This window comes from Somniosus microcephalus, chromosome 1, assembly GCF_052327205.1.
Source record: "Somniosus microcephalus isolate GS21.2 chromosome 1, FLI_Smic_1.0, whole genome shotgun sequence".
NCBI lineage: Eukaryota > Metazoa > Chordata > Chondrichthyes > Squaliformes > Somniosidae > Somniosus > Somniosus microcephalus.
This window is the reverse complement of record NC_140987.1, coordinates 353,130,441-353,155,749: the sequence shown is the minus strand read 5'-3', so window position 1 is coordinate 353,155,749 and position 25,309 is coordinate 353,130,441.

The following is a 25,309-nucleotide window of genomic DNA, read 5'->3' as shown; positions in this document are numbered from 1 at the left end:
GAAGAGAAGACGGGCAATTAGTGACTTCAGGAGGAGGACGAGGAGATGGGCAGTTAGCGTCTTCAGGAGGAGCAGGAGGAGGAGACGGGCAGTTAGTGTCTTCAGGAGGAGGAGGATGAGATGGGCAGTTAGTGTCTTCATGAGGAGGAGGAGGAGATGGGCAGTTAGTGCCTTCAGGAGGAGGAGTAGACGGGCTGTTAGTGTCTTCAGGAGGAGGAGGAGGAGGAGGAGACGGGCAGTTAGTGTCTTCAGGAGGAGGAGGAGGAGACGGGCAGTTAGTGTCTTCAGGAGGAGGAGGAGATGGGCAGTTATTGCCTTCAAGAAGAGGAGGAGATGGGCAGTTAGTGTATTCAGGGGGAGGAGGGGGAGACGGGCAGTTAGCGTCTTCAGGAGGAGTAAGCGGAGGAGACGGGCAGTTAGTGTCTTCACGAGGAGGAAGAGGAGATGGGCAGTTAGTGTCTTCAGGATGAGGATGAGGTGGAAATGGGCAGTTTGTGTCTTCAGGAGGAGGAGGATGAGACGGGCAATTAGTGCCTTCAGGAGGAGGAGGAGGAGCAGACGGGAAGTTAGTGTCTTCAGGAGGAGGAGGAGGAAGAGGAGATGGGCAGTTAGTGTCTTCAGTAGCAGGAGGAGGAGATGAGCAGTTAGTGTCTTCAGGAGGTGGAGGACACGGGCAGTTAGTCTCTTCAGGAGGAGGAGGAGATGGGTAGTTATTATCTTCAGGAGGATGATTAGATGGGCAGTTAGTGTCTTCAGGAGGAGGAGGAGGAGGAGACGGGCAGTTAGTTTCTTCAGGAAGAGTAAGAGGAGGAGACAGGCAGTTAGTGTCTTCAGGAGAAGGAGGAGATGGGCAGTTGATATCTTCAGGAGGAGTAAGAGGAGGAGACGGGCAGTTAGTGTCTGCAGGAGGAGGAAGAGGAGATGGGCAGTTAGTGTCTTCAGGATGAGGAGGAGGAGCTGGGCAGTTAGTGTCTTCAGGAGGAGGAGGAGATGGGCAGTTAGTTTCTTCAGGAGGAGGAGGAGGAGACGGGCAGTTAGTGTCTTCAGAAGGAGGAGGAGGAGATGAGCAGTTAGTGTCTTCAAGAAGAGCAGGAGGAGATGGGCAGTTAGTGTCTTCAGGAGCAGGAGGAGGAGGAAATGGGCAGTTTGTGTCTTCAGAAGGAGGAGGATGAGACGAACAGTTATTGTCTTCAGGAGGAGGAGGAGACAGGCAATTAGTGCCTTCAGGAGGTGCAGGACACAGGCAGATAGTCTCTACAGGAGGAGGAGTAGATGGGGAGTTAGTGTCTTCAGGAGGAGGAGGCGGAGGAGACAGGCAGTCAGTGTCTTCAGGAGGAGGAGGAGGAGATGGCAGTTAGAGTCTTCAGGAGGAGGAGAAGGAGGCGATGGGCAGTTTGTGTCTTCAGGAGGAGGAGGAGGAGGTGGGCAGTTACTGTCTTCAGGAGGAGGAGGAGGAGACGGGCAGTTAGTGTCTTCAGGAGGAGGAGGAGGAGGCGATGGGCAGTTAGTGTCTTGAGGAGGAGTAGGAGGAGACTGGCAGTTAGTGTCTTCAGGAGTAGAAGGGAGAGGAGATGGGCAGTTAGTGTCTTCAGGAGGAGGAGGAGATGGGCAGTTAGTTTCTTCAGGAGTTGGAGGAGGCGATGGGCAGTTAGTGCCTTCAGGAGGAGGAGGAGGAGACGGGCAGTTAGTGTCTTCAGGAGGAGGAGGAGGAGGCGATGGGCAGTTAGTGTCTTGAGGAGGAGGAGGAGGAGACTGGCAGTTAGTGTCTTCAGGAGTAGAAGGGAGAGGAGATGGGCAGTTAGTGTCTTCAGGAGGAGGAGGAGCAGACGGGCAGTTAGTGTCTTCAGGAGTTGGAGGAGGCGATGGGCAGTTAGTGCCTTCAGGAGGAGGAGGAGGAGACGGGCAGTTAGTGTCTTCAGGAGGAGAATGAGATGGGAAGTTAGTGTCTTCAGGAGGAGGAAGAGAAGACGGGCAATTAGTGACTTCAGGAGGAGGACGAGGAGATGGGCAGTTAGTGTCTTCAGGAGGAGGAGGAGGAGATGGGCAGTTAGTTTCTTCAGGAGTTGGAGGAGGCGATGGGCAGTTAGTGCCTTCAGGAGGAGGAGGAGGAGATGGGCAGTTAGTGTCTTCAGGAGGAGAATGAGATGGGAAGTTAGTGTCTTCAGGAGGAGGAAGAGAAGACGGGCAATTAGTGACTTCAGGAGGAGGACGAGGAGATGGGCAGTTAGCGTCTTCAGGAGGAGCAGGAGGAGGAGATGGGCAGTTAGTGCCTTCAGGAGGAGGAGCAGATGGGCAGTTAGTGCCTTCAGGAGGAGGAGGAGGAGACGGGCTGTTAGTGTCTTCAGGAGGAGGAGGAGGAGATGGGCAGTTATTGCCTTCAAGAAGAGGAGGAGATGGGCAGTTAGTGTATTCAGGGGGAGGAGGGGGAGACGGGCAGTTAGCGTCTTCAGGAGGAGTAAGAGGAGGAGACGGGCAGTTAGTGTCTTCACGAGGAGGAAGAGGAGATGGGCAGTTAGTGTCTGCAGGAGGACGAGGAGACGGGCAGTTAGTGTCTTCAGGAGGAGCAGGAGGAGGAGACGGGCAGTTAGTGTCTTCAGGAGGAGGAGGGGGAGACGGGCAGTTAATATCTTCAGGAGGAGGAGGAGATGGGCAGTTAGTGTCTTCAGGAGGAGCAGGAGGAGGAGACGGGCAGTTAGTGTCTTCAGGAGGAGGATGAGATGGGAAGTTAGTGTCTTCAGGAGGAGGAAGAGAAGACGGGCAATTAGTGACTTCAGGAGGAGGACGAGGAGATGGGCAGTTAGCGTCTTCAGGAGGAGCAGGAGGAGGAGACGGGCAGTTAGTGTCTTCAGGAGGAGGAGGATGAGATGGGCAGTTAGTGTCTTCATGAGGAGGAGGAGGAGATGGGCAGTTAGTGCCTTCAGGAGGAGGAGTAGACGGGCTGTTAGTGTCTTCAGGAGGAGGAGGAGGAGGAGGAGACGGGCAGTTAGTGTCTTCAGGAGGAGGAGGAGGAGACGGGCAGTTAGTGTCTTCAGGAGGAGGAGGAGATGGGCAGTTATTGCCTTCAAGAAGAGGAGGAGATGGGCAGTTAGTGTATTCAGGGGGAGGAGGGGGAGACGGGCAGTTAGCGTCTTCAGGAGGAGTAAGCGGAGGAGACGGGCAGTTAGTGTCTTCACGAGGAGGAAGAGGAGATGGGCAGTTAGTGTCTTCAGGATGAGGATGAGGTGGAAATGGGCAGTTTGTGTCTTCAGGAGGAGGAGGATGAGACGGGCAATTAGTGCCTTCAGGAGGAGGAGGAGGAGCAGACGGGAAGTTAGTGTCTTCAGGAGGAGGAGGAGGAAGAGGAGATGGGCAGTTAGTGTCTTCAGTAGCAGGAGGAGGAGATGAGCAGTTAGTGTCTTCAGGAGGTGGAGGACACGGGCAGTTAGTCTCTTCAGGAGGAGGAGGAGATGGGTAGTTATTATCTTCAGGAGGATGATTAGATGGGCAGTTAGTGTCTTCAGGAGGAGGAGGAGGAGGAGACGGGCAGTTAGTTTCTTCAGGAAGAGTAAGAGGAGGAGACAGGCAGTTAGTGTCTTCAGGAGAAGGAGGAGATGGGCAGTTGATATCTTCAGGAGGAGTAAGAGGAGGAGACGGGCAGTTAGTGTCTGCAGGAGGAGGAAGAGGAGATGGGCAGTTAGTGTCTTCAGGATGAGGAGGAGGAGCTGGGCAGTTAGTGTCTTCAGGAGGAGGAGGAGATGGGCAGTTAGTTTCTTCAGGAGGAGGAGGAGGAGACGGGCAGTTAGTGTCTTCAGAAGGAGGAGGAGGAGATGAGCAGTTAGTGTCTTCAAGAAGAGCAGGAGGAGATGGGCAGTTAGTGTCTTCAGGAGCAGGAGGAGGAGGAAATGGGCAGTTTGTGTCTTCAGAAGGAGGAGGATGAGACGAACAGTTATTGTCTTCAGGAGGAGGAGGAGACAGGCAATTAGTGCCTTCAGGAGGTGCAGGACACAGGCAGATAGTCTCTACAGGAGGAGGAGTAGATGGGGAGTTAGTGTCTTCAGGAGGAGGAGGCGGAGGAGACAGGCAGTCAGTGTCTTCAGGAGGAGGAGGAGGAGATGGCAGTTAGAGTCTTCAGGAGGAGGAGAAGGAGGCGATGGGCAGTTTGTGTCTTCAGGAGGAGGAGGAGGAGGTGGGCAGTTACTGTCTTCAGGAGGAGGAGGAGGAGACGGGCAGTTAGTGTCTTCAGGAGGAGGAGGAGGAGGCGATGGGCAGTTAGTGTCTTGAGGAGGAGTAGGAGGAGACTGGCAGTTAGTGTCTTCAGGAGTAGAAGGGAGAGGAGATGGGCAGTTAGTGTCTTCAGGAGGAGGAGGAGATGGGCAGTTAGTTTCTTCAGGAGTTGGAGGAGGCGATGGGCAGTTAGTGCCTTCAGGAGGAGGAGGAGGAGACGGGCAGTTAGTGTCTTCAGGAGGAGGAGGAGGAGATGGGCAGTTAGTGTCTTCAGGAGGAGGAGGAGGAGGAGGAGACGGGCCATTAGTGTCTTCAGGAGGATGAGGAAGAGATGGGCAGTTAGTGTCTTCAGGAGGAGGAGGAGGAGACAGACAGTTAGAGTCTTCATGAGGAGGAGGAGACGGGCAGTTAGTCTCTTCAGGAGGAGGAGGAGATTGGCAGTTTGTATCTTCAGGAGGAGGAGGAGATGGGCAGTTAGTGTCTTCAGGAGGAGGAGGACATGGGCTGATAGTATCTTCAGGAGGAGGAGGTGACGGGCAGATGGTATTAAACATATTTAAAAGCTCTTTATCTGAATGCACGCAGCATTCATAACAAAATAGACAAGTTGACGGTACAAATAAATACACATGGGTATGATCTGGTGGCCATTACAGAAACATGGCTGCAAGGTGACCATGACTGGGAACTAAACATCCAGGGGTAATTGACTATTATGAAGGACAGACAGGAAGGAAAGGGGGGTGGGGTGGCTATGTTAATAAAGGATGGAATCACTGCAATAGTGAGAAATGATATTGGGTCAAAGGATCAGGATAGTGAAACAGTTTGGGTGGAGATAAGGAATAATAAGGGGAAAAAGTCACTAGTGGGCATAGTCTATAGGCCTCCTAACAGTTGCAACTCTGTTGGTCGGAGTATAAATCAGGAAATAGTTGGGGCTTGTAATAAGGGAACAGCTATAATCATGGGAGATTTTAACTTTCATATTGACTGGAGAAATCAATTTGGGCAGAGCAGCCTTGAGGAAGAGTTCATAGAGTGCATTAGTGACGGGTTCCTTGAGCAGTATGTAACTGAACCAACCAGGGGCCAGGCAATCTTAGATCTGGTCCTGTGTAATGAGACATGATTAATAAAAAATGTCCTAGTAAAGGATCCCCTTGGAATGAGTGACCATAACATGGTTGAATTCCAAATTCAGTTGTAGTGTGAGAGAGTTGGATCTCAAACCAGCGTACTAAGCTTAAATAAAGGAGACTATGAAGGTATGAGAGCAGAGTTGACTAAAGTTGCCTGGGTGTTGTGTATTTTGAATGTGTATTAGAATTGTCCCACATGGGATACCGTAGTGGTGATTTGCAATGCACTATGGGAAATGTAGTGCATTGAGTGAAGAAGCACATTGTAAATAAAATGGCCGTTAACGAAACTCTCCACCCTGGAGTCCTTCTTAATTGTTATATAGGTAAGGGTATAAATCCCCTTGAGACACAACAAAACTGGTGATGAGGATGACGGACTTGTGCATCACTTTGCACTGGAATCGGCAATGTTTAAAGTAAGAAGTTCCTGTCTTTTCTCAATGGCGTGCCCGCAGTTTAGTGCTGATGCAATCACCTCGTAAAGGTGGCGGTTCGTGTGTTACACAAATAAGAAGGGGGAGAGTAACGATACAGTGAAACGAAGTGGAGGAAGAGGACTGTAAAAATAAAAAAAAGAGTGGAGGAAAAGGACTGTAAAGAAAAAAAAAGATAACAAAATGGCTATGCTAACCGGAGCGTTTGGACCATTTGATGAAACGGCAGAGCAATGGAGTGCTTATACAGAGCATTTTGGATTTTTCGTGACTACAAATGGCATTAAAGATGACGTGAAAGTGGCGACGTTCCTCAGTGTGATCGGAGCAAAAATATTTGGCTTGTTACGGAGTTTGATGCCCCCAGATAAGCCCGGCGCTAAGACATATGATCAGATTGTGGAAGTTTTGGAAACACATTTCGCACCCAAGCCGCTGCTGATTGCCGAGAGGTTCAGGTTTCACAAACGAAACCAAGGGGAGGGTGAGTCCATAGCTGACTATGTTGCAGTGCTAAAGAAGCTAACTGAGCATTGTGAGTTTGGTGAAACTCTAAATGACACTGTCCGTGATAGGTTTGTGTGTGGATTAAGATGTGAAGCAACACAGAAGCACTTGCTCACGACTGACAAACTGACGCTTAAATCAGCAGTGGAGCTCGCTGTGTCTATGGAGTTAGCAGCTAAAGATGCACAGCTGTTGGGGGCTGCAACAAGAGTGCACAGGGTAGCAGATACACCGGATAAGCATGCAAGGGGTGCCAGAGAGTGTTACAGATGTGGAAGGTCAGGTCATCAGCCATCTGACTGCTGGTGTAAAGACCTGACCTGTTGGAAATGTGAAAAGAAAGGACACATTGAACGTGTGTGTAAAGGGCAAAGCAAACAATCCTACACAGAGACACACAAAAACAAACAAGGAAACACATCCAACTGGCGTTCTAAAAAGAAAAACCTACACATGGTGAAACAAGAACAGGAAGACAGTGACACAGACTCTGATGGGGTGCTGAATCTCCATGTGTTAACGGTGAATGGAGGCTCATCAGGCTATGGAGTCACTCCACTACAAGAGGGAATACCGGTCAAAATGGAGCTGGATACGGGGGCCGCTGTCTCCTTGATTTCAGAGAAGCTATTCAAAGAAAAACTGAACCACCTATCACTGACGCTGGCCAAGCTCATCTTAAAGACCTACACTGGGGAAACAGTCCCAATGCTGGGTAAGACGAAGGTCAAGGTGGAGCTTAATGGACAAACTGTGATGCTGCCAGTTTACGTGGTCAAGGGTGACTATCCATCCCTGATGGGCAGGCCATGGTTGGAGAAAATTCATCTGGATTGGAAAAAAGTGAATGCGGTGTCAGTCGAAGAGGCAGGGCTAGCGGCAGTGTTGACAAAGTCTTTGACGGAGAATTGGGGAGTATGAAGGGGATTACGGTCAAACTCAAGGTGAAGCCTGACAGCCAGCCACGATTCCTGAAGGCCAGGAATGTTCCCTACGCCCTCAGACCAAAGGTGGAGGCTGACCTGGAGCGTCTGGTCAAGATAGGGGTCCTGGTGCCGGTTTCGCACAGTGAGTGGGCCACACCCGTGGTACAGAATCACAGAATCACAGAAACCCCACAGTGCAGATAGAGGCCATTTCGGCCCATCGAGCCTGCACTGACACATATCCCACCCGATCCCCGTAACCCCTACACCAACACATATCCCACCCTATCCCCGTAACCCCACGTATTTAATCCCCCTAACACTAAGGTTCAATTTATCATAGCCAATCAACCTAACCCGCACATCTTTTGGACTGTGGGAGGAAACCGGAGCACCCGGAGAAAACCCACGCAAACACGGGGAGAATGTGCAAACTCCACACAGACAGTCACCCGAGCCGGATTCGAACCCGGGTCCCTGGCGCTGTGAGGCAACAGTGCTAACCACTATGCCACCAGTGATGAAGAGTGATGGCGCGGTTCGCTTATGTGGAGATTTCAAAGTAACAGTGAATCCTGTGCTCTCAGCTGAACAGTAAACCCTCCCCATCATTGAGGATCTGTTCGCTGCTCTAGCAGGCGGTCAGAAGTTTAGCAAGATTGATCTATGCCAAGCCTACTTGCAGATGCATGTAGAAGAGGACTCACAGAAGTACCTCACCATTAACACCCACAAGGGCCTCTACAGGTACTGCCAACTACCCTTTGGTATAACGTCAGCACCAGCATTGTCTCAGCGGGATATGGACCAGATCTTAAGCGGCATTCCAGGGGTACAATGTTATCTCGACGATATCCTTGTTACAGGAAAGGACGACAACGAGCATCTGCAGAACCTGATGAAGACACTGGGAAGACTTGAAGAATATGGCTTACGCGTTTGCAAGGACAAATGCAAATTTTTCAAGCCATCAGTGGAGTACCTAGGCCACGTCATCGACGCGGCTGGCCTACACACAGCACCGTCGAAAGTGAAAGCCATTGCCGACGCTCCTGCGTCTACAAATGTCGGCCAGCTGCGGTCATTCTTAGGTCTCCTGAACTATTACGGAAAGTTTATTCCACAGCTGGCATCACTGTTGAAGCCATTACATGAGTTGCTGTGTCAGGGCAAGGCCTGGGTGTGGTCGAAGGAGTGCGAAGCTGCATTCAAGGAAGCCAAAGCAGCTTTGACTGACCCCAGAGTGTTGATGCACTTTGACCCGTCGTTACAGATTCAGCTGGCCTGTGACGCATCGCCTTATGGCGTTGGCGCGGTCGTGTCCCACATCTTTCCCTCAGGCGAAGAGAAGCCGATTGCATTCGCGTCAAGGTCCCTGAGCAAGGCGGAGGTGAAATACCCGCAGATCGAAAAAGAGGCTTTGGGCATCATCTTTGGAATCAAAAAGTTCCATCACTACTTGTTTGGAAGGAAATTTACCTTGCTGACGGATCATCGTCCTCTGACATCGATCTTTGGTCCACACACAGGAATACCCTCCCTGGCAGCGTGCAGGATGCAGCGCTGGGCGCAGATGTTAAGCGCTCACAATTACAACATCAAATACCGGAGGTCAGCAGCACCTGGCAATGCGGACGGATTGTCAAGACTTCTGCTGCCTGTGCCCTCTGAAGGCTGTGAGCAGAAGATTTTCTACTTTGACATGGTTAGCAATACCCCTGTCACAGCCCGGCAGGTCAAGAAAGAGACGAGAGTGGCCCCTACGCTATCCAAGGTGCTGGATCGGGTGATGCGAGGAGACGGATCATGGGTGTCAGACGCACCACCTGAGCTCCTACCTTACCTGTCAAGAGGGAAGGAGTTGTCTGTCACGTCAGGATGCCTCCTTTGGGGCATGCGAGTGATCATACCACCAAAGCTGCGGAAACATGTCCTCAACGAGCTGCACTCAGGACATTGTGGTATTGTCCGGATGAAGGAGCTGGCATGAAGCTACTTCTGGTGGCCCGGTCTGGATCATGAAATTGAAGTTGAAGCGAAATCATGCCCATCATGCGAGACAACCAGGGATACGCCAAGAGCAGCGCCACTGCAACCATGGGAATGGCCTGCGACACCGTGGCAACGGATCCATCTGGACTTCGCGGGACCAGTGGAAGGAGTGATGTTCCTGGCCGCGGTGGACTCCCATTCCAAATGGCTGGAGGTTGCAGTAATGTCCACTACCACTACGGAGAAAACCATCGAGACGCTGAGAGAGATGTTCGGGCGATTTGGTCTGCCGGAGCAGATCGTAACCGACAATGGAACACAGTTCACATCCCAGGAGATGGAGGAGTTCCTCAAGAGCAATGGAATCCAGCACACGTTCTCCGCGCCTTATCATCCATCCACGAGTGGATTGACGGAGAGATTTGTCAGAACACTGAAACGCGCGTTGAAAGTGGCAAGAAGTGATGCTCCTCTAAAGCAATGCCTGAATGCTTTCTTGCTGAAATACCGAAACACGCCTCATGCTACGACTGGAGCATCTCCTGCTTACCTAATCATGGGAAGGCAGCTACGGACACGCCTTGACCTGCTGAGGCCAATGTCCACAGAAGCAGTGGTGCATGCCAATCAGCAGGACCAAGTCAGCAGACGAGCTCAGAGGTCCAAAGAACGACACTTTGTGGTGGGGGGCAAAGTCCTCGCGCGTAACTACGCCACCCCGGAGCGGTGGGTCCTGGCTACGGTCATTCAAAAGACGGGTCCCGTTTCATACCACGTCCGCACCAGATACGACCGAACACGGAGACGGCATGTAGACCAGCTACTGCCAAGACAGTCGCCACAGGCAACCCAAGAAACAGAGGATCAAGGACCTGCTGGGGGCTCCAGCAGGGACTGGTCGTCCGACCCTGAGACGGAGGCACCATCCACTCTTGTGCCATCGAGGGAGGAAGCCACGCCTGCAGTGTCACGGGAGAGCCAGCCAGAGCCTGCTCCTGAGACTAGGCATTACCCCCAAAGAGAAAGGCAGCCTCCAGAGCGCCTTAGTTACAGTTAATGCTAACCTGTGTGCATGGGGCAGAATAATCCCCAGGGTTAGCGGAATGTAGAGGCAGTCTACCCTCTCTTCCAAAGTTATAGTCATTTTCAGTTATTCTGTTTTGTGGACATTCTATTTTAAGGGGGAGGAAATATGTTGTGTATTTTGAATGTGTATTAGAATTGTCCCACATGGGATACCATAGTGGTGATTTGCAATGCACTATGGGAAATGTAGTGCATTGAGTGAAGAAGCACATTGTAAATAAAATGGCCGTTAACTAAACTCTCCACCCCGGAGTCCTTCTTAATTGTTATATAGGTAAGGGTATAAAACCCCATGAGACACAACACTGGGAAAATAGATTAAGGTGTAAGACGGTACATGAACAGTGGTGTACATTCAAGGAGATATTTCACAACTTTCAAAAAAAATACATTCCACTGAGGAAAAAGGGGCGTAAAAGAAAAGACAGCCATCCGTGGCTAAGTAATGTAATTAAGGATAGTATCCGACTGAAAACAAGGGCATATAAAGTAGCCAAATCTAGTGGGAGGATAGAAGATTGGGAAGCATTTAAAAGCCAGCAAAGAATAACTAAAAGATTAATTAAGAAAGGGACGATAGATTATGAAAGTAAACTAGCAAAAAATATAATAACAGATAGCAAGAGTTTCTACAGTTATATAAAAAGAAAAAGGGTGGCTAAAGTGAATGTTGGCCCCTTAGAGGACGAGACCGGGAAATTAGTAGTGGGGAACAGGGAGATGGCAGAAACGCTGAACAAATATTTTGTATCAGTCTTTACAGTAGAGGACACTAAAAATATCCCAACACTGGACAAACAGGGGGCTATAGCGGGGGAGGAGCTAAACACGATTAAAATCACTAAGGAGATGGTACTCGGTAAGATAATGGGACTTAAGGCGGATAAATCCCCTGGACCTGATGGCTTACATCCAAGGGTCTTGAGAGAAGTGGCGGTAGGGATTGCGGATGCTTTGGTGGTAATTTTCCAAAGCTCCCTGGATTCAGGAAAGGTCCCAGCAAATTGGAAAACTGCTAATGTAATGCCCTTATTTAAAAAGGGAGGTAGACAAAAGGCTGGAAACTATAGACCAGTTAGCCTAACATCTGTGGTTGGTAAAATGTTGGAGTCCATTATTAAGGAAGCAGTGATAGGACATTTGGATAAGCATAATTTAATTGGACAGAGTCAGCATGGTTTTATGAAGGGGAAGTCATGTTTGACAAATTTGCTCGAATTCTTTGAGGACGTAACAAACAGGGTGGCTAAAGGGGAACCAGTGGATGTGGTGTATTTGGACTTCCAAAAGGCATTTGACAAGGTGCCACACAAAAGATTACTGCACAAGATAAAAAATCACAGGATTGGGGGTAATACACTGGCATGGGTGGAAGATTGGCTATCTAACAGAAAACAGAGAGTTGGGATAAATGGTTCATTCTCGGGTTGGCAATCAGTGACTAGTGGTGTTCCTCAGGGGTCAGTGCTGGGACCCCAACTCTTTACAATCTATATTAACGATTTGGAGGAGGGGACCAAGTGCAACATATCCAAGTTTGCCGATGATACAAAGATGGGAGGGAAAGCAGTGAGTGAGGAGGACATAAAAAACCTGCAAAAGGACATAGACAAGCTAAGTGAGTGGGCAGAAATTTGGCAGATGGAATATAATGTTGGAAAGTGTGAGGTTATGCACTTTGGCAAAAAAAATCAAAGAGCATGTTATTATCTAAATGGCGAGAAACTGCAAAGTGCTACAGTACAAAGGGATCGGGGGGTCCTGGTGCATGAAACACAGAAGGTTAGTATGCAGGTACAGCAGGTGATCAGGAAGGCCAATGGAATCTTGGCTTTTATTGCAAGGGGGATGGAGTATAAAAGCAGGGAAGTCTTGCTGCAGTTATACAGGGTACTGGTGAGGCCACACCTGGAATACTGCATACAGTTTTGGTTTGCATATTTAAGAAAAGATATACTTGCTCTCAAGGCAGTTCAGAGAAGGTTCACTCGGTTGATTCCGGAGATGAGGGGGTTGACTTATGAGGAAAGGTTGAGTAGGTTGGGCCTCTACTCATTGGAATTCAGAAGAATGAGAGGTGATTTTATCGAAACATATAAGATTGTGAGGGGGCTTGATTGGGTGGATACGGGGAGGATGTTTCCACTGATGGGTGAGACTAGAACTAGGGGGCATAATCTTAGAATAAGGGGCTGCACTTTCAAAACTGAGATGAGGAGAATCTTCTTCACTCAGAGGGTGGTAAATCTATGGAATTTGCTACCTCAGAGAGCTGTGGAAGCTGCAACATTAAATAAATTTAAAACGGAGATAGACAGTTTCCTAGCTGATAAGGGAATTAGGGGTTACGGGGAACGGGCAGGGAAGTGGACGTGAGTCTAGGTTCGGATCAGCCATGATCCTATTAAATGGTGGAGCAGGCCCGAGGGGCCGTATGGCCTACTCCTGCTCCTACTTCTTATGTTCTTATGTTCTTATGGTGTCTTCAGGAGGAGGAGGAGGAGGAGACGGGCAGTTAGTGTCTTCAGGAGGAGGAGGAGGAGACGGGCAGTTAGTGTCTTCAGGAGGAGGAGGAGCAGACGGGCAGTTAGTGTCTTCAGGAGGAGGAGGAGCAGACGGGCAGTTAGTGTCTTCAGGAGGAGGAGGAGCAGACGGGCAGTTAGTGTCTTCAGGAGGAGGAGGAGGAGACGGGCAGTTAGTGTCTTCAGGAGGAGGAGGAGCAGACGGGCAGTTAGTGTCTTCAGGAGGAGGAGGAGGAGATGGGCAGTTAGTGTCTTCAGGAGGAGGAGGAGCAGACGGGCAGTTAGTGTCTTCAGGAGGAGGAGGAGCAGTCGGGCAGTTAGTGCCTTCAGGAGGAGGAGGAGCAGACGGGCAGTTAGTGTCTTCAGGAGGAGGAGGAGCAGACGGGCAGTTAGTGTCTTCAGGAGGAGGAGGAGGAGACGGGCAGTTAGTGTCTTCAGGAGGAGGAGGAGCAGACGGGCAGTTAGTGTCTTCAGGAGGAGGAGGAGCAGACGGGCAGTTAGTGTCTTCAGGAGGAGGAGGAGGAGACGGGCAGTTAGTGTCTTCAGGAGGAGGAGGAGCAGACGGGCAGTTAGTGCCTTCAGGAGGAGGAGGAGGAGACGGGCAGTTAGTGTCTTCAGGAGGAGGAGGAGCAGTCGGGCAGTTAGTGCCTTCAGGAGGAGGAGGAGCAGTCGGGCAGTTAGTGTCTTCAGGAGGAGGAGGAGCAGACGGGCAGTTAGTGCCTTCAGGAGGAGGAGGAGGAGATGGGCAGTTAGTGTCTTCAGGAGGAGGAGGAGCAGTCGGGCAGTTAGTGTCTTCAGGAGGAGGAGGAGCAGTCGGGCAGTTAGTGTCTTCAGGAGGAGGAGGAGCAGACGGGCAGTTGGTGTCTTCAGGAGGAGGAGGAGCAGTCGGGCAGTTAGTGTCTTCAGGAGGAGGAGGAGCAGACGGGCAGTTAGTGTCTTCAGGAGGAGGAGGAGATGGGCAGTTAGTGTCTTCAGGAGGAGGAGGAGCAGACGGGCAGTTAGTGTCTTCGGCAGGAGGAGGAGGAGGAGATGGGCAGTTAGTGTCTTCAGGAGGAGGAGGAGCAGTCGGGCAGTTAGTGTCTTCAGGAGGAGGAGGAGATGGGCAGTTAGTGTCTTCAGGAGGAGGAGGAGCAGACGGGCAGTTAGTGTCTTCGGCAGGAGGAGGAGGAGGAGAGGGGCAGTTAGTGTCTTCAGAAGGAGGAGGTGGAGGAGACAGGCAGTTAGTGTCTGCAGGAGGAGGATGAAGATGAGAAGGAAGGAAACTGGCAAAAATGTTTTTATTTCCTTATTTTTTTTAAATACTTGGTTGCGCTTTAGTCACTTACCTCCTAAATACTAGTGAAGGTTCAGAAAATAACCCCCAATGAATTCTGGAACTTATACGGCAGGATTTTCATTGGGCCGTGGAGGCGGGATTGGAGGCGTGTGGGGGGTTAACGTTGCAAAAACTGGCATGCGGGCCCAATCCCGCCTCCCTCCCGCCACCAAGCAATTTTCATTAATTTGTGTCTAATGGTCCCGTCTCCGTCCCGCCTCCAAGAGGCGGGATAGGCCGTTAAGGCCTTTAACAAGCACTAAATTGCCTCTATAATGCCATTTTGAAAGGCCCTTGCGATTTTAACCCTTTTCCCACATGAAACACGCCTGTTCTGAAACACGACGGTGAAACCTGGTGGGAACACAATTGGATTGCTGACTATCAGCTGCAGCTCAACCATTAAAGAGGAGATTTGATCAGCCATCATTTGCAGGTGGCAGGTCTTTGTAGTCTCAGGTCTGGGGGAACTTTTAGAAGGCATAACCACAGCTGTGGAAGTTTGGAGCCTGACACCCATCTCCAGTATGACCTCCTGGGAAACCCCTCTCGCCACCCTCACTGAGCGCTTCCTCAACTGAGACATATACCAGAAGCATGGGAGCCATTTATTTCCTTCCCTTCTGGACATTAGATGAGGACGAAGACCAGCTGCGGCACGAGCAGAGCCAAGAACAAGAGCAGCACCAACAGCAGCAGCACCAAAAGCAGTAGCAACAACAGGTGCGCCAAGCTTCTGCTCACCCACCTGAAGCTGCACAGGCCAGAAGGGGCCAGCGCACGGAAGCCGTTCGGTGCAGGAGATACCCCTCAAACAGGGTCTACAGACATGGGGTCAGCTACCTCAACATGTCTGAGCAGCAGTGCGAAAGCCGGCTCCGACTTTCACAAGAGGCAGTGGGTGACATCTGCGCAATGCTGCAACAACATCTGCAGGCCAGAGGACCAGGTGGACAACCCTTACCAGTGGCCATCAAAGTTACCGCCGCACTCAACTTTTTTGCCTCAGGCTCATTCCAGGGATCAGCAGCAGACATTAGCAGCATCTCCCAGGCTGCCGCATACACTTGCATCATGCAGGTAACCGATGCCCTCTTTGCCATCGTGCACAATCACATCCATTTCTCCAAGGATCAAGCAAGTGTCACGGCACGTGCGGTTGGATTAGCTAATCTGGCAGGCTTTCCAAGGGTGCAGGGCGTCGTTGACTGCACACATGTGGCCCTTAAGGCATCCCATCGCAATCCAGCTATTTCTGTCAACCGCAAGGGCTTCCACACTCTTAACGTTCAGCTGGTGTGTGACCACAAGAAGGAAATTTTACATGTTTGTGCCAAGTACCCTGGCAGTTGCCATGACTCCTTCATACTGCGCCAGTCTAGTATGCCTCCGCTATTCAGTCCGCCAGACCAACTTAACGGATGGCTACTTGGAGACAAGGGGCTCGATTTTCATTGAGCCGTGGAGGCGGCCTTTGTGGCATGCGAGGGGTTAAAATCACAAAAACTGGCGGGCGGGACCCCCTCCCCCAGCCTGGTTCCCGACTCAGAGCAATTTTAACTCAGTCATGTCTGATGGTCCCGACTCCGTCCCGCATCCAACAGGCTGGACTGGTTGTTAAGGTCTTTAACAACCACTAAATGGCCTCTATAATCCTATTTTGAAAGGCCCTTGCGAATTTAACCCTTTTCCCACATGAAACACGCCTGGTGGAAAACACAAGTGTGAAACCTGGCAGTAGCACTTTTGGATTGCTGACTATCAACTGCAGGTCAACCATTAAAGAGGAGATTTGATCAGCCATGATTTGAAGGCTTAACCACACCTGTGGAAGGTTGGAGCCTCACACCCATCTCCAGTGTGACCTCCTGGGAAACCCTCTCGCCACCTTCACTCAGCGCTTCCTCAACGGAGGCATATACCAGAAGCATAGGGGCCATTTATTTCCTTCCCATCTGGGCATTAGAGGAGCTCGAGCACCAGCCGCGGCAGCAGCAGAACCAGGAACAACAGCAGCACTAGCAACAGCAGCAGCAGCAGGAGCGCCAGGCTGCTGCTCACCCACCTGAAGCTGCACAGGCCAGAAGGGGCCAGTGCCTGGAGAGCACCTTGCTGCACATCAGGGGGGCCATGGGGACCTGTATCTGCAATGGCAGTCCTACTCAGAAGGACTTCCATGAAGCTCTGGTTTCTCTGTTCAATAGATGCCCATCGCTCCTCAAGAGATGTCATTCTATTCTGAACAATGACCACGTATTCCATACCCTGGCAACTAAGCTCCTCCATGGCCGTAGCCATCCTCTCCTCTACTGTAGCCAACCTCTCCTCTACGGTAGCCAGCCTTACCACGGAGGTAGCAATCCTTTCCATAGAGGTAGCCATTCTTTCTGTGGTGATGCGTTCATGCGTCAATGACTCCACAAATGCTCTGCTCATGTTCGCTATGGACTCCTCCATTCACTCCACACTCACAGCGACCCTAGAGACAAAAGCTGCCAGAGACTCCTCCATCTGTGCCTGGAGTTCCATCACTTCTGATCTTATGGATGGACCCAGAGGCAGAGGGACGACATGCTGCTGAGCTGAGCTGGCAGAGTCCTGCGCCCTCCGACAAGGACCCTCCACTGCTGTCCCTGTCTCCACAATCTGCTGAGGCTCACTTGTGAGCTGTGATACACCAGGTGACAACACTACTCTATGTCCCGAAAGTCCCACCGAGGTGTGAGTGTCTGCGCTGGTGCTGGGTGCGCTGAATTCTGCTGACGCTGCGCCCTCAGAGGTTGCAGCTTGCTCTGAGGAGTCTGGCTGCTCAGCCTCCTCTTCCTGGCTAGGAGGGATGGATGCTTGTGATGGTCCTGTGGGGGAGTAAAGGAAAGAGTCAGAGATGTGATGCAAAGGCTACATTCACATAGCTTTTTGCAGATGTTCATAAGTCCATCTGTTACAGCTTCACAATTATTATCAGCGACTCATGCAATGTCAAAGAGAGAGATGGGAAACCTTTCTGTCACCAGCTTGCTGTGTTACACCCGTCTGTCCGTCCCCCACGTGCGAATCACCCTCTATTCACATAATTTCCAGGACGGCCTCGTCCCAGGGGGGTCAGGTGGGCTATTGAGGCTGTCCCTCCTCCTGTCCTGGCTCGCTCTCTTTTGTTGTGAGCTCTCTTTTCCTGCAATGAGAGAGACAAGTGGAGGTTGAGTGAGAATGAAGGAGTGAGTGTAGAGATTGCATAGCATAGATACTTAGAAGGAGACAAAGATGGAGTGAGGTTGCAAGACCAAGGGCCCTCTCTGTGTGTTGTCAGTTGTGTTCAAAGCATCAGAGTGATAGGGAGTGTGAGGGCTGCATGGTCGAATAGTTATGTGAATGTGAGTATAGAGAGAGAGGGAATGGGTAAGCGTGCATGGATGTCAGTGTCAAGTGGGATGTGGAGGAAGAGATTGCTAAAGCTGAGTGCTGGTGAGGAAAGGCAATGGGGATCAGATTGAGGGTGATGGGAAATTCATACTCACTTTTCCAGTGCGCTGAAGGTCATAAAATCTTTTCCTGCACTGTATCCAGGTTCTGTGGGTGACTCCCAAGGAGTTGACCTCCTCAGCCACCTGCATCCACACTGCCTTGGTCTGAGTGGGAGGCCTCTTTCTCCCTGATGAAGAGAAGAGCACCTCCCTGTTGGCCCTAGCTCCATCCACTAATGCCTGCAGTGCCACCTCGTCAAAGCGAGGCGCTGATCTGGCCCTCCTGCTTGTCATATTTGCTGCAGCTCCCTCACACTGCACAGCCAAGAATCTTGGCAGTCTGCAGAAGAAGCAAGGCTTGCTGTGGACCTTAAATGCAGCAGCAATGATGACGTCATCAGTGGGGGCTTTCAGTCATGAAAAACCCATTTGCAAAGGCTTCCCACACGTTGGAAATCAATTGGCCAATTCTGTTAAAATTGTATCAATCTCCCACATCCATTTAGATTCGTGTGGGAAACATGAAATTCAGATAACACGACACCATCCCGCACCTGAGTTAAAATCACCCCCAAGGGCTATCCTCTGAAGACGTGGCAAATGACGCCATTGAGGAGACCATCCAACGAAGCTGAGGAGAGCTACAACTCCAGCCACATGTCCACCAGAGCCATAATCGAGCAAACCATCGCTTTACTGAAGATGCGCTTCAGATGCCTGGATAGATCAGGTGGAGCCATGCAGTACTCAGCAGCCAGGTTCTCCAGAATCGTTGTGGTTTGCTGTGCACTTCACAACATGGCACAGCATCATGGCTTGCAGGTTCCTGAGGACCAAGTGGCTCGTCACATATCCTCCTCAGATGAGGAGGAGGAGGAGAGCGAAAACGAACATCTTGCAGAGGCCCATCAACCAACGGCAGCAGTACGCGAGAACATTGCTGACCGGGATGCAAGGAACGCATTCATCTTGGCCAGGTTTGCTTAGCCTAGCCAATCAAGCACTTTTGCCTCGCAGCTTCTTACCTGAGCATCGACAATGGCCAAGGACCAGGCGATTCCTAGCAATTTGACCACCATACTGACAATTGCAAGTAATTCTATGCCCTCAATGTGAAAGTCCCATTCGCGAAATGACACACGCCACAACTACACCAGCAGCCAGCAGATTTTTTATTTACATTATTCATCTGATGGCTTTTTCGCAGAACACATCAAATTTCACCCAAGCGACTACCCTTGTGACTATTTGTGCAGTATCTTTCTCTTACGTGTGCTCCTACGTGGTGCTTCACCTGTGGCTTCAGCAGATGTGGAGGCCCCTTGCTCACTTTCCTGCTGCTCCTGTCTTAACACCTTTGGCGTGCGTCCTCTGGGGTTGTGAACCTGTGAGGACTCTGCAACAGTCTGCTGCTCCTGTGGCTGTGCAGGGGTTGAGATGCCGATCTCAGATGGGTGTGGACTCTGGTGGGGCTCTGACCGAGGGCTCTGCAGTGGCATGGAAGTGTGAGTGCTTGGAGAGGAGCCCCCACTTCCTTGATGTCAGCCACCAACTTCCCTCTCATGGGTCAGGTCCCCCTCAGCGCTTGCAAGTGGCTTGAGAGCACCTTGCTGCACATCAGGGGGTCATGGGGACCCGTATCTGCACTGGCAGTCCTACTCAGAAGGACTTCCATGAAGGTCTGGTTTCTCTGTTCAATAGATGACCATAGCTCCTCCAGAGATGTCATTCTATTCTGAACACTCACAGTGCTTTCTGCACTCTGGTGACTTATTACCTCCATGGAGGTTGCCATCCTTTCCATGGTGATCCGTTCATGCGCCAATGGCTTCACAAAGGCTCTACTCATGTTCGCTATGCACTCCTCCATTTGCACCACACTCGCAGCGACCCTGGAGACAAAACCTGTCAGAGACTCCTGCATCTGTTCCTGGAGTTCCAGCATCGCTGATCTTATGGATGGACCCAGATGCAGAGGGTTGACATGCAGCTGAGCCGAGCTGGCAGTGTCCTGCACCCTCCAACTAGGACTCTCCACTGCTGTCCCTGTCTCCACCATCTGCTGGTGCTCACTTGTGAGCTGTGATACACCAGGTGACAACACTACTCTATGTCCCGAAGGTTCCACCGAGATGTGAGTGTCTGCGCTGGTGCTGGATATGCTGAATTCTGCTGACGCTGCGCCCTCAGAGGTTGCAGCTTCCTCTGAGGAGTCTTGAGACTCATGCTGTACCTCCTGGCTAGTGGGGACAGGTGCTTGCGATGGTCCTGTGGGGGAGTAAAGTAAAGAGTCAGAGATGTAATGCCAAGGTTACATGCACATTGCATATTGCAGATGGTCATTAGTCCATCTGTTAGAGCTTCCAAATCATTATCAGCGACTCATGCAATGTCAATGAGAGAGATGGAAAACTATTCTGTCACCAGCTTGCTGTGATGCACCCCTCTGTCCATCCCCCACTTGTGCATCTTCCTCCACTCCTACGATCTCCAGGACCGCCACCTCCCAGGGGCTGAGGTGGGCTACTGAGGGTGGCCCTCCTCCTGTCCTCGCTCTTTCTCGCTTATTGTGAACTCTCTTTTCCTGCAATGAGGGAGACAAATGGAGGTTGAGTGAGAATGAAGGAGTGAGTGTAGAGATTCCATAGCATAGATACTTAGAAGGAGACAAAGATGGAGTGAGGTGGCAAGGCCAAGGGCCCTCCCTGTGTGTTGTCAGTTGTTTTCATAGCATCACAGTGATAGGGAGTGTGAGGGCTGCATAATCGAATAGTTAGGTGAATGTGACCATAGAGAGAGAGGGAATGGGTAAGGGTGCATGGATGTCAGTGTCAAGTGGGTTGTGGAGGAAGAGATTGCTAAAGCTGAGTACTGGTGAGGAAAGTCAATGGGGATCAGATTGAGGTTGATGGGAAATTCATACTCACTTTTCCAGTGCGCAGAAGGTCATGAAATCTCTTCCTGCACTGTATCCAGGTTCTGCGGGTTATTGATAATGAGTTGACCTCCTCTGCCACCTGGACCCACACAGCCTTGGTCTGCTGGGGAGGCTTCTTCCTCCCTGATGAAGGGAAGAACACCTCTTTATGAGCTCTTGCTCCCTCAACTAAAGCCTGCAAGGCAACATCATCAAACTCGGAGCAGCCCTAGCTCTCTGGATGACCATTCTTCCTCCAGGTCCCCGTAGCATGAAAGGCCAAAAGGTTGGCAGTCTGCAGAAGAAGCAAGGCTTGTTGCAGACCTTAAATGCAGCAGCAATAATGACGTCATCGGAGGCGACTTTCAGACTTGAAAAATTCATTTGCCATGGGCTCCCACACGTTGGAACTCAATTGGCCAATCAAGTTAAAATCGCATCAATCCCCCACATCAATTTAGATTCGGGTGGCTAACACGAAATGCGAATTACACGACCCCAGCCCGCACCTGAATTAAAAGCCAGCCCATAGTCTTAAGGACTTAAAGATCAAAGTATCCAAAAGGTTAGTTCTTTTGATGGGCGCTGAAAGGCACATTAAGACGAAACCAAAAGTTTCTTTTAAAGTGTCAAAAGCTTTAAACGAAGTCACAGGAAAGTGGAACCATTCAACAAACTCACACAGATCATTGCATTATAGCTTTAAAAATATGATCCAGAAACTTAACAACTTCTTCACTAATTGATAACAGTTTGAAAGGATTATTACTAGTCCTAGCCCCTTTAGGGCTACCCTGGATCAGGCATATTCCCCAGTCGTTCACTTTCAACCAAAGGTTGAGGTAGCCAAATCCTAAAGACGCTTAATTGGGTCTAAAGGTCTGGACCATCTCTCCCTAAAGGAAAGGAACAACCTGAAGATGTTACTGTCCTCCAGATAGCACTTTTAATAAGTTTAGCTAAACTGTAACCTTCTGGATATTATGAGGGTCCAGAAAACGCCTCCAGAATTCTGCAACTCCTCACCAAACAATTTACAGAGATTGAGTTCACGAGTTTTATACAGAAGTGTTATGCGAGACAATTCTAAAAATATATTGATTTATTAAAGAGCTGACATGTAGTTTACAGATGGTGATTCAATCGCAACATTAACAGTTCCAAATACAAAAAGCTTACAATTCTATTGTAAGAGATCCCTATTCTGAAATCTTAACTTCGCTAGTTTTACAGTTCTTATTTTATTCCAGGATATCCACCAAAATCAAATAGCTTTGATACCTGAGGTACAAAGAGGTGTAGACGTACAGAGCCTGCCTCTGAAGCTGAGAATCGCTTTGCCCCTTCAAGCAAGTCTATCATCCCATTTGAAAGTTCAATTTTTGCAGTGGTATTTCCTTTGAAGCTTTCTGCTGATGTAAGCTAATTACCTCTAGTCATCTTTCTGCTGACCCCTGCTATTCTTACAGTTAGATCAGCTAGTAACAATAAGAATTATGTCTCTACCCTAGGTGTTTGAAACTTATCTTCAAAAATGGTGTAACCAGCAGATGCATCTATTTGATGTCATTTTTACCAAGGTCTTCTCTTTGTGTCTTGTTACGACGTGTACATAGAAACATAGAAGATAGGAGCAGGAGTAGGCCATTCGGCCCCTCGAGCCTGCTCCGCCATTCAATGAGATCTTGGCTGATCATCCAAATTCAGTACCCTGTCCCTGCCTTCTCCCCATATCCCTTGATCCCTTTAGCCTTAAGAAATATATCTAACTCCTTCTTGAATATATTTAATGAATTGGCCTCCACTGCCTTCTGTGGCAGAGAATTCCACAGGTTCACCACTCTCTGTGTGAAGAAATTCCTCCTCATCTCTGTCCTAAATGGCTTACCCCTTATCCTTAGACTGTGACTCCTGGTTCTGGACTTCCCGCCCATCGGGAACATCCTTCCTGTGTCTAGTCTGTCGAGTCCTGTCAGAATTTTATAAGTTTCAATGAGATCCCCTCTCATTCTTCTAAACTCCAATGAGAATAAGCACAATCGATACAATCTCTCTTCATACGTCATTCCTGCCATCCCAGGTATCAGTCTGGTGAATCTTCGCTGCAATCCCTCCATGGCAAGATCATACTTCCTCAGATAAGGCGACCAAAACTGCACACATTACTCAAGGTGTGGTCTCACCAAGGCCCTGTACAACTGCAGGAAAACATCCTTGCTCCTATACTCGAACCCTCTCGCTACGAAGGCCAACTTACCATTTGCCTTCTTAAACGCCTGCTGCACCTGCTTGTTTGCCTTCACCGACTGGTGCACAAGGACACTGAGGTCTCATTGCACTTCCCCTTCTCCCAATCTATTGCCGTTCAGATAATAATCTGCCTTCCTGTTTTTTGCCACCAAAGTGGATAACCTCGCATTTATCCACATTATACTGCATCTGCCATGCTTCTGCCCAATCACCCAACCTGTCCAAATCATACTGGAGTTTCTCGGCATCCTCCTCACAGTACACACTCCCACCCAGCTTTGTGTCGTCTGCAAACTTGGAGATATTAAATCTATTTCCCTCGTCTAGATTCTTTATATATATATTGTGAATAGCTGGGGTCCTAGGACCGATCCCTGCGGTACCCCACTAGTCACTGCCTGCCACTCGGAAAAAGAGAAGTTTATTCCAACTCTTTGCTTCCTGTCTGCCAACCAGTTCTCTATCCAAGTCAGTACCTTTCCCCCAATCCCATGAGCCTTAACTTTACACGGTAATCTCTTATGTGGGACCTTATCGAAAGCCTTCTGAAAGTCCAAATACACCACATCCACTGGTTCTCCCTTATCTATTCTACCAGTTACATCCTCAAAAAATTCCAGTAGATTAGTCAAGCACGATTTACCTTTTGTAAATCCATGTTGACTTTGTCTGATCCTGTGACTGTTTTCCAAGTGCTCTGCTATTACATCTTTTAAAATGGACTCTCGCATTTTCCCCACTACTGATGTCAGGCTTACCGGTCTATAATTCCCTGTTTTCTCTCTACCACCTTTTTTGAATAGTGGGGTAACATTAGCTACCCTCCAATCCATGGGAACTGCTCCAGAGTCTATCAAATTTTGGAAGATGACCAGCAATGCATCTACTATTTCTAGGGTCACTTCCTTAAGTACCCTAGGAAGTAGATTATCAGACCCTGGGGATTTATCGGCCTTCAATCCCGTCAATTTCCCTAACAACATTTCCCTACAAATACTGATTTCTTTCAGCTCCTCCCTTTCATTAGACCCTATGTTCCCCAACATCTTTGGGAGTTTATTTGTGTCCTCCTTTGTGAAGACAGAACCAAAGTATGTATTTAATTGGTCTGCCATTTCTTTGTTCCCCATTATAAATTCCCCTGATTCTGACTGCAAGGGACCTACGCTTGACTTCACCAATCTTTTTCTCTTCACATATCTATAAAAGCTTTAAAAGTCAGTTTTTATGTTCCCAGCAAGCTTACACTCATACTCTATTTTCCCCCTCTTAATTAATCCCTTTGTCCTCCTTTGCTGAATCCTAAACTGCTCCCAATCCTCAGGTTTACTGCTTTTTCTGGCCAATTTGTATGTCCTCTCCTTGGATCTTATGCTATCCCTAATTTCCCATGTTAGCCATGTTTGAGTCACCTTTTTTGTTTTATTTTTATGCCAAACAGGGATGAACAAATTCTGCAGTTCATCCATGCAATCTTTGAATGTTTGCCATTGCCTATCCACCGTCAACCCTTTGAGTAACATTCCCCAATCAATCCTATCGAAATCGCGCCTCATACCATCATAGTTTCCTTTATTTAAATTCAGGACCCTAGCCTCTGAGTCAACTACTTCACTCTCCATCTTAATAAAGATTTCTATCATATTATGATCACTCCGACCCAAGGGGCCTCGCACAACAAGATTGCTAATTAACGCTTTCTCATTACATAATACCCAATCTAAGATGGCCTGATCTCGAGTTGGTTCCTCGACATATTGGTCCAGGAAACCATCCCGTATACACTCCAGGAATTCCTCCTCCACAGTGTTGTTACTAATTTGGTTAGCCCAATCTATATGTAGATTAAAGTCATCCATGATAACTGCTGTGCCCTTATTGCATGTGTCTCTTATTTCCCATTTAATGCGATCCCCAACCTCCGCATTACTGTTTGGAGGTCTGTATACCACTCTCACTAACGTTTTCTGCCTCTTGGTATTACTCAGTTCTACCCATACAGATTCCACATCATCATAGCTAATATCCTTCCATTCAAATGTGTTAATCCCCTCTTTAACCAACAATGCTACCCCACCTCCTTTTCCTTTTTGCCTATCTTTCCTGAATATTGAATACCCCTGGATGTTGAGTTCCCAGCCTTGGTCACCCTGGAGCCATGTGTCTGTAATTCCAATCATATCATATCCGTTTACCTCTATTTGCGATGTTAATTCATCCACCTTATTATAAATGTTCCTCGCATTAAGACACAAGGCCTTCAGGCTTGTTTTTTTAACACTCTTAAACCTTTTAGAATTATTATTTACTGTGGCCATGTTTGCTTTAAACCCTTGATTTCTCTGACTGTCACCTTTGTTTTTCTCCTTCCTGTCTTTTGCTTCTATCCTTGTTTCCCTTTCCGCTGTCTCCCTGCTCAGGTTCCCAACCCCCTGCCATTTTAGTTTAAACCCTCCCCCAGAGCACTAGCAAACACTCCCCCAAGGACATCGGTCCCTAAATTAAAACACCTCAACTAGGATGATCTAAGCAATTCTTATTTACCTCAGCT